General features: G+C 33.3%; 1 long non-coding RNA gene across 1 annotated transcript; it reads right to left on the bottom strand.

The window, feature by feature from the left end:
* Window positions 1-3,509: 3,509 nt before the first annotated feature.
* LOC148779762 (uncharacterized) lies at window positions 3,510-3,994 on the bottom strand. The gene is made up of 2 exons (XR_016044918.1): window positions 3,881-3,994; window positions 3,510-3,792 (listed from the first exon to the last, which is right to left on the bottom strand). It is a non-coding gene; the product is annotated as an uncharacterized LOC148779762 (long non-coding RNA).
* Window positions 3,995-13,216: the final 9,222 nt, after the last annotated feature.

Below are 13,216 nucleotides of genomic sequence, written 5' to 3'. Positions count from 1 at the left end.
TAGAACAATAAATTTACATTGATATAGTATGAATAAAAAATATATTTACAATGGTATAGTAATTCACAATGCCAATACATATGGACTTGTCACAAATCTTCATTTCCACAAACTTGAATTAGTTCCAACTGAGAAAAAGAAAATATTTATGCAACATTATAGAAAAAAAAAAGTCCGTATAAGTCACACTTAGAATCAAGAAAAAAATTACATTAATATAGTCATCCATAATGCCACTACACGTATATTTGACACAAAAAACATTTACAATGATATAGTCATTCACAATGCCACAAATAAATTTACATTGATATAGTTGGCACAATCCCAACTCGATTGAAATGATCACAAATAATTATACATCTCAATTACAAATATGCAAGATAATATAATAAAAAATGCAAGCTCCAAACATGCTTACAACTCAATTATCAAGAACATACATTTTCTGCATTAAAAATTTAATAATAAAATTGAAAATTGCAAGATAATATAGTTATCATACATGCCACAATTTTTTTACAATGATATTCACTTTAATTCCTCATGATAATACAGTTTAACAACATGTACTTTTTGCATTAAAAATTTAAAAAATTAAAAATATATTTTTAATGTAAAACTGCATTAAAAATATAATACAGTTTAACAACATGCATTTGTATTTTTTTGCATTAACAACAAATTAAAAAATACAGTTTTACATTAAAAATATAATAACATGCCACTATTTTTTTACAATCATATTCACTTTAATTCCTCATGACAATACAGTTTAACAACGTGTATTTTTTGCATTAAAAATTTAAAAAATTAAAAATACATTTTTAATGCAAAACTGCATTAAAAATATAATGCAGTTTAACAACATATATTTGTTTTTTTTTTTTTTTGTATTAACAAATAATTAAAAAATACAGTTTTGCATTAAAAATATAATAACATGCCACGATTTTTTTACAATGATATTCACTTTAATTCCTCATGATAATATAGTTTAACAACATGTATTTTTTGCATTAAAAATTTTAAAAATTAAAAATAAATTTTTAATGTAAAACTGCATTAAAAATATAATACAGTTTAACAGCATGTATTCGTTAATGTATTTTTTAGCATTAACAACAAATTAAAAAATACAGTTTTGTATTAAAAATATAATAACATGCCATGATTTTTTTACAATGACAATACAGTTTAACAACATGTATTTTTTGCATTAAAAATTTAAAAATTAAATTTTTAATGCAAAACTGCATTAAAAATATAATACAGTTTAACAACATGTATTAGTTAATGTATTTTTTTGTATTAACAACAAATTTAAAAATACAGTTTTACCATTAAAAATATAACAACATGCCACGATTTTTTTACAATGATAATACAGTTTAACAACATGTATTTTTTGTATTAAAAATTTAAAAATTAAAAATACTTTTTTGGTGCAAAACTGCATTAAAAATATAATACAGTTTAACATCATGCATTTGTTAATGTATTTTTTTGCATTAACAACAAATTAAAAAATACAGTTTTGCATTAAAAATATAATAACATGTATTTTTTTGCATGAATAATCTATCAACATGCAATTTTTTGAACTAGAAATTTAAAGATAAAAATTAAAAATATTGTTTAATTCGTCATGATAATCAAAAACAATTTTTTCGAAAAATCACGATTTTTCAAAAAAATTGATCATGAACTAAAAAAAAAAAAAAAACCCAGTTCTTCACAGACCAACCTAACATCAGTCATTTCAACTAAAAAATCCCCCTCAAATCGAATAAATTACATCAAATTGAATACATGTTTTGATAAACAACACTAAGGAATCAAAGCCCTATAATATTAACACATTATTATCAAAATATTAAATAAAATCGATTGAATTGAGGGAAACAAAAAAAAAAAAAACACAATTCTTCACAGACATCAGTCATTCAATCTCAAAAATCAAGCTCAAATTGAATAAATCAGATAAAATTGAATACATGCGATAATAAACAACACTATAACGAATCAAAACCCTATAAATTCAACACATTATTTGCAAAATATTTATTGAAATTGAGAGAATGGCGGAGAAAAAAAAAAAAGTCGGTCCTTTTTTTTTTAACAGACATCAGTCTTTTTTTCTCAAAAATCCAACTCAAATAAATATAATCTAATTGAATACATGTGATGATAAACAACTCTACAACGAATCAAAACCCTATAAATTTAATGCCTGATTTGTAAAATATTGACTGAAGTTGATCGCATGGCAGAAAAAAAAAAAAAAAAAACATTTCTTACCTGTTCTTCGTGCGCCCATGCCTTCAAACTCAAAATTGATATGTATTCATCCAAGATAATCACAAATTATGAACAAAAAATTTTGACCAACACTCTTACGATCACTTACCCTGAAATTTTACAAAAAATGATGCATTCTTTCGCTTGAAATCAGTGAAATGGCGGAAACCCTAAAGCTCACTCTTCGATCCAAATTTTTTTATAAAAAATGGTGCTTTTTAATTCGTTTCATTGACTCAAATGGATGAGAAATTTGAATTAAAGCCTGCAAGATCCGTTCATAAGGCTGAAAAAGTTGAAAATCGCTGACAAAATGACAAAAAAAAATTGAAATCTCGTGCAGAACACTGTGCAGCCCGTGTTCTTGCAGGTGACTCGGTTTGACTTGGGAATCGCCCGGTTCTCTATGGACACGAGCGCTTCCCAGTTTATTGGTGGAACAGGCTCGGACTATACCCGAGTCAAACCGGGAGAGTCCAGCTCGACTCAGCGATTTTTTAAACTGTAGTTGTGTGCATAACAATTTCAATAATCCAATAAAATTATGCACTAATTTTCAGCAATATATGGAAGAAAGAAAGGTGCAAGCCCATTGATTTCAGCAATTATGTGTGTCTTTATCTTTCTCTCTCTAAAATTTCAGCAACCTTTTATATATTTATTTATTTATTTATTTATTTATTTATTTATTTATTTATTTATTTATTTATTTATTTATTTATTTATTTATTTATTTTTTTATTTTTTTATTTTTTTATTTTTTTATTAGTTTTATTTTTATAACCATCAACAACGATTTCTATTGAAAAAGTTCGCCTCAAAAAAAATTATTGGTTACATAATGGCACACAAAAAAAAAAAAAAAAATCAACATTAAAAAAAAATGTTACCTTGATGATGAACAAGAAATAAAGGCCAAGAGAGAATAAAAAATATGTGATTTGTTTCTCTCTAACTTTCAATAGAAATCTCCTATTTACAAAGTGCATATATCAAAAGTGTAGATGGTTTAAACAGAGTGCGTCTACTTCTGTTGCTTTAACAAAGTACAACTATTAACTTGCAAAAGTTATAATAATTTATGAGAGAAAATAGCAACAGATTGATATCAAAGGATTTCAGCTAATTTTGACAACAATAAGATAAACCCAACAATAGAACAATTATCTTAGAGATAATAACGAATAAATAATAAATTGACCCATGGCTTATGAAATCAACTTTCTCAGAGATGATAAATTTCAACAGAGTAAATAGAGAATTGATAAAAAATAAATAAATAAGAGAGATATTGTTCAATAAAATACAAACTCACAGGAAACCAAACAATCGATTTTGATCCTAGGACCTGTGGGTTATGAGCAAGAATTAACTAAATAAATAAATAAATGAATAATGAAACCTAGGAACGATAGGTTACGAGCCCACCACGCTTCCACCACCCGCTCTGATACCAATGTGAAAAACTTGAAGGAAGAGAAGGACCCACTCCTAGGATTAGAGGCAGTGTCGTGAGACTATCGATCGCAAAGATCAAACGTTTACCAGAACTGTGAGAACTCTGTAAATTTTTGTGTACCTCTCCATGGCCATGAAACTCTTCTTCAAGAGCGATGAAGGAGGTCGTTCTCTAACGTTCGGCTTCCTCTTGAAATCTCTGAGAAAACGTGACCCTATAATCCTGGGAAGTGGGTGGTTACTTTCTAGCCGTTAGATAATGACACTTTCTCTATCTAAAAAGCCTCCTTTTTTTAGTGATAAGCATTAAATTCTAAGAGAGAGAAATATTGCACGTTTAAATGCCCCATGGCCACACACACGTACCAACATATACAAATGACAACAAAAGATACAAAGAATAGAACGAGATGCAACTAACTGCACAATGACAATATTGTCTCATTACCCACAGAAATGTACAAATGATAAAACAATCTAGAGAAAATCTTTTTCACTTTAAGCACCAAATATGAATAACTCAGTATGCCCTGTGGTTGGCGGGTTAGATTATAGCCATGGAGCTCTAAATTTGTCTATGGTGCTGCTGGTAATTTTATTATCATGTTATGCTCCCATTTACTTATATTTCTTTTCGAATTACTAATTTCTAAGTGTAAGCAGTAATCTTATTAGCTCTAGCATAACCCAGATAAGATCAAATAGTTACTGTATGAAAGGCCATATTAACCTTGCATATGCAGTGACACATTTGTAGGAACTATTTCAATCTCCATATCAGCAAGAGAGATGCATGCAATGCTCCACTGTAAACTTTGAAAATGGATCTCCTGAACCCATACAAGGTACACACTGAGGGAAATGGAGAGTTTCAATTGGATATATGGTACTATACTTCAATGTCATGTGAATCATAATCTAGTAACTAGGACATAGGAATCATGAATTAGGGAACCTTTGTTTTTTTTTTTTTCAGGATATTCAATTTTTCAATAAGTTTTAATGAAATGTGATTTTCAAGAAAGTTTATAAGAAAACTAAAAGATGAGGAAGTGAGATGCGGCATGCCAATATAACGTAAAAGTAAATGACAAAGGAAAAGTCAGATGAAATTTTTGTAACAAGGAAATGGGTGGCGGTATTTTTTGCCTAAAAGAGCACCTTGCTAGGGTAAAGAATAATATCACATGTTATAACGAGGTGCCAACAATAGTAAAAGAACAAATGTTAAAATTACCAGTAGGTGGAAAAGGAAAAAATATGCTAAGACAAAGGGATGTGAAGGAGACAAAGGGATGTGGAGGAGCTAGGGAGGGGATCCGAAATTCCCATAGATGAGGTTGAGGATCAAGAAGCAGAGTTCAAAGTGAAAATGGAACGAGCTAAGATTGCCAACCTCCAAGAGCTAAACTATAAACAAATAGAAATTCAAGAGATGTATGGTAAAAGAGATGGTGCATCATCTAGCCACCAGCCTCAACTTGTAGTATTGGATATGGGAGGATGCGATCCTTCAATGCTTAAGTCCACATCTAGTAGACTGAGACGTAGTTTCTCTAGTTGCCCATCATCTTATAGTTAATCATCTACTACTCACCGACCTAAACCTGTAGATGTGCCACTAATGACCCACGAACCCTCTTGACTTGACCCCCACAAGCCACAATACCATCAGAAAAAATAAAATTTTCTTCAGTAGAAAAATCAGTGGAAAAGGAGAGAAACATGATTAGCATGTTTTGGTATACTAATGCTCTTCCATTTATTTCTATGAATTCAGACTACTGCCCACAGATGGTATCTGTTATAGCTGATGCATGGCTGGGAGAGCCCTAACTGAAGGAGCTTACATGGCCATGTTTAGAAGATGTTTTCCATGATGTCGATAAGCATATTACGTAGTTCAAGATCTATTGGTCAGGCACATGAGTGACCATCATGACAGACGGTTAGAAGGACAAAGCCCACAATTATCTTGTCAATATTTTAATAAGTTCCCCTAAGGGCCTTATTTACCACTCTAGCACTGACCTATCAAATAAAAGACAAACTACAAGACTGTTATGCGCGCACATAGACAAGAATGTAGATGAGGTTAGGACTAAAAATATGGTCTAAGTAGTGACTGACAAATGTTGTGAATTACAGGAAAGCAGACTTGTTGCTAATGGAGAGAATACCCAATCTTTATTGAACTCCTTGTGCTACCCACTGTATTAATTTGATGCTTAAGGATATAGGGAAGCTAAAGAGGGTTAAAAATTATATTTTGAAATGTAAGCCGATTAAAAAATTCATCTATAGTCACATGTACCTTCATGCTTTGATGAGGAAGCATTACATGTGAGAGATTGTCAATGAATCCAATACTAAGTTCACCAAAACGTTCTTTATTATACAATAAATGTTGAGCAATAAGCCAGGATTGAGGTCAATGATATACTCTAACAAGTGGCAGACTGATAGGGAAGTAATGAGTCAACGTGGAATGAAGGTTGAAAGCATCCTTGTCGACTAAAAGTATTTGAGCTCACTGCAATTCTGTAACTAAACCTCTAATGCAAGTGTTGAGGTTAGTTGGGTCTGATTATAAGCCAGCAATGGGGTTTCTAGTCAACGCAATGAGACACACACGTGAAGCCATAGTTCAAAATAACATATGGACTGATGAGATATTGGTGATCGTTGATCATAGGTGGAGACACCAACTCCATTGCGATATCCATGAGGCAGGTAATTTATGATTCATTGTTGCAATTCATATTTTTATCTCAACTCTGAGTAACTTTATCATAATTAATAATATAATAAACCATGTACATGGTTCTTTTTTAACCCACAAAACTTGTACTCTAATGCCACATTATGTGATGCAGATATCATGGAGGTGTGAGAAACTGTATCTACATGCTTGAGTCTGACCTTGATACTCTGTTGGAATGTATGTCGCAAGTAAACTTTAAGCAAACGGGTTTGTAATAAAAATTTTAATTCAAAATAATGAATTGCATTTCTATGTTGTACTAATTTCTCGTCTTCACTTTTTGTTCTTTGTAGCTTATCATGTACATGAAGAAAATGGGGAATTTGCATACAACAATACCAAAAAAACAACTGCAAAATTGCACCTAGGTTAGTTATAACTTATAATAATTTAGTACAATACTATTTGTGGGTTTCTAAAAATTAATTATTTTTCTATTATGTTTGTCTATGTCAACACAATGGTGGACGATACACGGAATTTGATCAAAGCAATTAAAAAAGATTGGAGTAAGAGTACTGAGTCAAACATGTGCTTCCTCAAGGTGGGAGAGAAATTAGAGTAAATTCTAGTGAATACATTCCCCTAGGAATAATAGGTTAAAGACTCAGATGTTGTACAACCTAGTTTACGTCCACTACAACTTGAAATTGAGAAACACACCAATCAACCTTAATTATATCTTTTGGAAGGACTTTGCCGATGAGTGGGTATCGCAGAGGACCCCATTACTAGACCAAGATTTCCTTAAGGGGGCAGTTGCCAATATGAATGATAATGTGAACGTTGTAGTACCCAGTGAAGGAGACATGGTAGTGGACATGGACATTGACTATGACAAGTATGAAGAGGAAGAAGATGAGGAGCAGGATAACAAGGAAACAGATGGGACAGTAGAAACAGATTGGCAATATCCAGTTGTGGAGAAATGGGAAAGGGCACAACATGATAAGGTACCCGATGTATAGGAACATGATCCACTGAGATTGGCTCGAGAGGAAGTCCATGCATCGAGGCATAACAGCTACTTGACAAGGGAGAGACAAACTCGCAGCCTGTAGTGTAACCTGGTTATTTCTGATGACGACAATGTTGAAGCTGCTGAGGGCCACAACACAGAATACCATGGGGGAGACCACGAAGGTTAGACAAGTCTTACGAGAATTTGGCCAAGGGGGTACCACGGGAAATGTTCCTGACTGGTGAGGGAACACAACTGCAACACTAGAGAGTCCACCAGGGCCTTACTCAGCCTTTTCGCCCAGTGAATCCTAATATCTAGACTCACCACTCTCATTACTACTAGCATTGTTAGTTGGACTTTAGCCATTGTTAGTTGGACTTTGTAACTCCCTCAATTGAATTAATGTGAAATTCTAAATTGTCTTTCATATCTCCATAGTATTCATATATTAATTTATATAAAAAATTGATCCAATTTTTTTTTTTAAGATAAATGTAAGTAATAAGGTAGTATATATTTAATCTATGTTTTTCTGTATATTTTTTTTTTCTGGTTAACCCAATACTGGTTTTTACCAATTCCAGCCCAATGCCCGGTTAACCATTTCTGTCGATTTTTTGAACATGGCTCATTTCTACATATGAGTTCTAGGACTCATAGAAACATTGCCCCCTTTTTGTTTCACCATATTTAGTCCTCTACAATTTACAATTTAGGGTCATTTGTCTCTTCATATATGAGTCCTATGACTCATGGAAAAAAATTTGTTTCCTGGGTAAGGACATTAGTTTTCAAGTAATGAATAATGTTTGGGAGTTTTAGCTTTTTGCTTTGACTTAGTTCTATTGAACCCCTTCAATTTTTTATTTTTTTTTTCGACAAGATTAGTAGCTTTATTAATGAATCGTGAAAGTAAAAAGATTACAACCCCCTAAAGTTTTTAAAATCTAAAATATTTTATGATCCCATGAGGGCATTTTCCCTATCTACTTCTTGAAGCAAAACTCAATCTAAGAGTACTTTTAGGAGAAAAATATTAGGATGTAACCCTTTCAACCTAGAAAAACTCAATCTAGGACTACTTTTAAGAGTCAAATTTTGGGACGTAACCACACAACTATGTTGACAACTTTTTTTTTTTTTTTGAGGAACAGGTAACCATTTCATTTCATCATAACATCTTTAATGGAGTATATCTTTCAAAAGTAATAGAGATCACACTATTACAAACATACAACCTACAATACAAAAACCAAAAAAGAAAAAGAAAAAGACATCATAATACTACCACATTTAGGCTTGATAGAGCTACACCTTCCTTAGCCAATTTGTCAGTTTCCATATTTGATTCTCAAAAAACAGGAAATTCACAGTCATACTTTCATAAACTGCAAATACTTCTCTAACTAAACCATGTAGTAGCCAGGGAAACTCAGCTTCTCTCTTGATCCACTTAACAACATTAAGCAAAATCCCTTCAATCCAAACTGATTTATTAAATTGTTTACTAAGTTTCACTCCTTGAAGTAGAGATCTCAATTCTGCTTCATTTATCATTATATTCCCAGCTGGCCCTGAATATTTTAGCAATATTTTTCCCCCACAGTCTCGAATGATGCCTCCCACCTCTGCTAGGCTTGGATTGCCCATTGAACGTCCATCAAAATTCAATTTCACCCATCCTTAATCTAGTGCCTTTCACAAACCAATTCTAACTTCTTTAATACACTTTTCTCTCATCAAAATATGCAAATTATAAATCAAATTTGTGCGAGACACACCCCACCGCATCTTATTGATAGCTAACCATTCAGCCACAGTCACTCTGATTTTTTCTTGTAATTCAATATAAGGTTTACTGAAGTTTTCAAAACATCTCATGTTCCTTTCTTTCCATAACTCCCATACTATAGCAGCTTTAACCACTTTCCAAATACATTTTCCTCTTTCCAATAACATTAAAGTCCCATCCATTAATGAATCTATTAGCATGTGACTGAAAATTGGTTTGGACCCCTAGCGAATTGAATACCCATCTCCAAATACTCTTTCCCTTCAACACAATCAAAAAACATAAGTTCCACAGTTTCTTCATTATTTTTACAAATCAAACGCACATTTGGGAGAACTTTACCTCTTTTAATCAACATATCCACAATTAATAACTTCTTTTGAGTTAACAACTAAATAAAAGCCCAAATTCGCAAAGGAATTGGCCATCTCCAAACTTTAGCAATGCTTCTATTTTCCCATCTAATTCTATTATAAAACAACATATTATAGGCAGATTTCACAGTGAACTTAACAGAACTAGTAGGGGTCCAAATAGATCTATGACCTTCATCAGGGAAATGAAAATACTGCTATAAAAGAATTAAACAATTTACTAATTTATCTGTCACAACATTACTAACTCTTCGGTAAGGGCACTGAATATCCCAAATGGCATTAAAGCCTTTTCCACTAACCATCTTGCTAATCATTTTACTTTTAGTTTTAACCTTACCAAAAAAGATTAGGAAATTGATACTTTAAGGGACCATTACCAATCCAATTTTGCTGCCAAAATCTAACAAAAATCACCTTTCCCCACCATCATCTGCATATTACTAAGAAAGAATATCTGATGAGCAACAATCCCCTTCCATATAGAACTAATACCATTTTTATTTTTCCCCTTTGCAACCAAACCAAGTTCAATATCTTCCCCATATGTTTCCCCTCGTATTTTCCTCCATAATCTCTTAACGGATTTAATCTCTTAATCATGAACCCCAAAAAATATAAATGTATCATCGGCATATTGAAGATGTGATACCACAGTTCCAGCAGTTTTGACTGTGAATCCATTAATAATACCCATATCAACAACAGATTTCAGCATCACACTCCCATAATAGTAAAAAGAGAAAGGAGAACGAGGATCTCATTGCCTTATACCCCTTGATGCCTTAAAGAAACCTTTAGGTTTACCTTTTATCAAGATTGAAAAATGTGTAGATACCAAGCATCCATTAATCCATTTTAGCCACCTATCACCAAATCCCATCACCTTCATAGTTTGCAATAGTTTTTTCCATTCTACCTTGTCATATGCTTCTTCCAAGTCAATCTTCCAAACAATTCACGGATTATTCTCAGCAATCCTTGAACTCATAACTTCCTGAGCACATAACATATTGTCCGAAATTTATCTGTTTTGAATACATGTTGACTGAGGGCCTGTAATAACCATGAGTAAGACTCTTTTAAGTCTAATAGCCAAACATTTCGCCAAAATTTTATATAGACTTATCAAGAGACTAATTGGTTGAATTTATACTACTGTTTACCATTCCTTATTAAAAAAAACCCATTAACCAACCCAAAGATTTCAACATTTACTTGATCCCAAAAGTGCTGATAGAAACCTAAAGGGAAGCTATCTGGTCCAGGTGCTCGGTCACCTGCCAGACTAAACACAGCTTCCTTAACTTTCAATTCTGAGAAAGGCCTTTCCACCTATTAACACCATCAGAAGACAATTTCAAGAAAAGAACCTGACTAAAGTCAGCTTTGGGTACAAACCCAGCAGTGAAAGCTTCTTGAAAATGCTTCACAATAGCATTCCCAGCCAAGCATCATCACCCTCCATCACCCCATCAATCTTTAAACCGTGAATATTGTTACCTCTCTTCCTAGCATTAGCAGTTGCATGGAAGAAATGAGTATTCAGGTCTCCCTCTTTCAGCCATCTAACTTTAGCTCTTTGTTTCCAATAAGTTTCCTCCTCCACCAAGGAAATCTGTGAGTCCCTATTAAGATTATTTCTCAAAGTTTTGTCATCCCAATGTATGACGACCAAATCCCCTTCTTTCAGATCAATCTCAGCCCATGTATTCAGAATCTCTTCTATCACCTTCTTGTAGTTCACTCCAGTAATCTCTTTCCATTTTGTAAGCTCTTTCTTAACATACTGCGCCTTTTTCGAAACTTTGAAACCATTCCAACCCTCTACCCCCGCTACTTGCCAACAATTTTTTACTACGTCATTAACGACCTTATTCTTGATCCAAGCCATTTCAAATTTAAAGTAACCACTACTATGAATTGGAGTTTCACTTTCTCATAACAGAGGACTATGGTCAGAAGACAATTTGGGAAGACCCCTAACCCCAGCCTCAGGAAACATTTCTTCCCAACTATTAGTGACCAAAAACATGTCCAATCTAGTTAAAATAGTGTTAGTACAACAATTATTAGATCAAGTATACTTGGTCCCAATTGCCGGAAGATTCAAGAGACCAAATTTAGAGATAAAGCTCGAGAAACCTTGCATGCAAGAATTATTTCTATGAGGACAACTAGACTCTTCAAGCCATCTAATAACATTGAATCCCATCCTAAAATCCAAGGTAAAGAAAACTCTCTACCAAATTTAGAAATCTCAGCCCAAAAATCCGGTCTATGCAAAGGATCATTTGGCCCATACACATTAGTTAACATGAAGTAAAATTACAAGAATTAATAAAAAAACTACAAGAAATAGACCATATATCAATAGCAGTCCAAATACAATAAAGAACACTATGATCCCAAAGAGCCCATATGCCACTAGAACCACCTATAAATTCTTTACAGCAGAATTGTAGATGTCTATTCCCCCACACAGATTTAATAGCAAACAAAGAAGGACATACTATTTTAGTTTCTTGAATTGGAACCAAATCAAGACCATCACGCTTAATCACCATCAGAAGTTCAAATTTTCGCTTCTTACCACACAAGCCCTGAGTATTCTAGGTTAAAACCTTATCATTTAGAGATAGACAAACTATGCCTGATACCATACCTGCTAGCATATACAGTACCGGACTCACCAGCAACCTTGTTTTTACCTTTTCCCCCACCAACAGAAGCAACACCTCTCTTCTTCGAAGCAACATGTCTGAATGACTCTTTACTGTCGTCCTTTGCTACAGAACGATCAGGACTAGGCATGCTTCCACAATGGCATCAGTAGAACCCAGGGAACGCACTTTCATACCTTCAAGCATAGGCACAACCTGATTATGCTCATCTTTTTTACCATCAATAGCTAGTATCATATTCAAAGGGACAACATTTTCAATAACCTCTTCATCGCCCCACTGATGCTTGTGCGAAGATTTACTCACCTCCATACTAAGAGGCATCAGACTATCATCCAAATGTTTCTTTTCTTCTTCCCCATCAATAACAATAACTAGCTCTTTCAGCCAGTCACTGCCATCAGACTCATTTGGGGGCTTAATATTCCCTGCAAACACCGAAAACCCCTCATCTCTTCAATTATAATATTTATCTGAGTCTGCTTCACCATACCACTTCTCTCTCTCTCTCTCAATCCACTTTTGAAGAACCTCCTTCAAATCTTTCTACAATTCACCGTAATAATCATCCATGAATTCTGCTATTTTTTCTATCCTATAACCGCTTTTCAAACCATACCCAATTGCATTCTGTCTTTTAGATTTCCAAATCTGTACTGATGATACAACTTCCTCAAAATTTCCTTGCCCATTTTGCACTTTAAGTGAATCCTTAGACAAAACCACTTAAACTGAAACCGATGGATTAAAATCCACCATAAGATCTACAACCACCTTCTCATTTTCCTTAACAACCATCCGATTACCGATCGAACTACTATCATTATCCTGAATCATCATCTGCCCCTTCACCACCCAAGCTAGTTTGGCGCCCAAAAT

This window comes from Amborella trichopoda, chromosome 11, assembly GCF_054954075.1.
Source record: "Amborella trichopoda isolate Santa Cruz 75 chromosome 11, AtrichopodaSantaCruz75HAP2 v2.0, whole genome shotgun sequence".
Taxonomy (NCBI): domain Eukaryota; kingdom Viridiplantae; phylum Streptophyta; class Magnoliopsida; order Amborellales; family Amborellaceae; genus Amborella; species Amborella trichopoda.
Note: the sequence above shows the minus strand (reverse complement) of the source record. Positions and strands in the feature narration are given on the sequence as shown.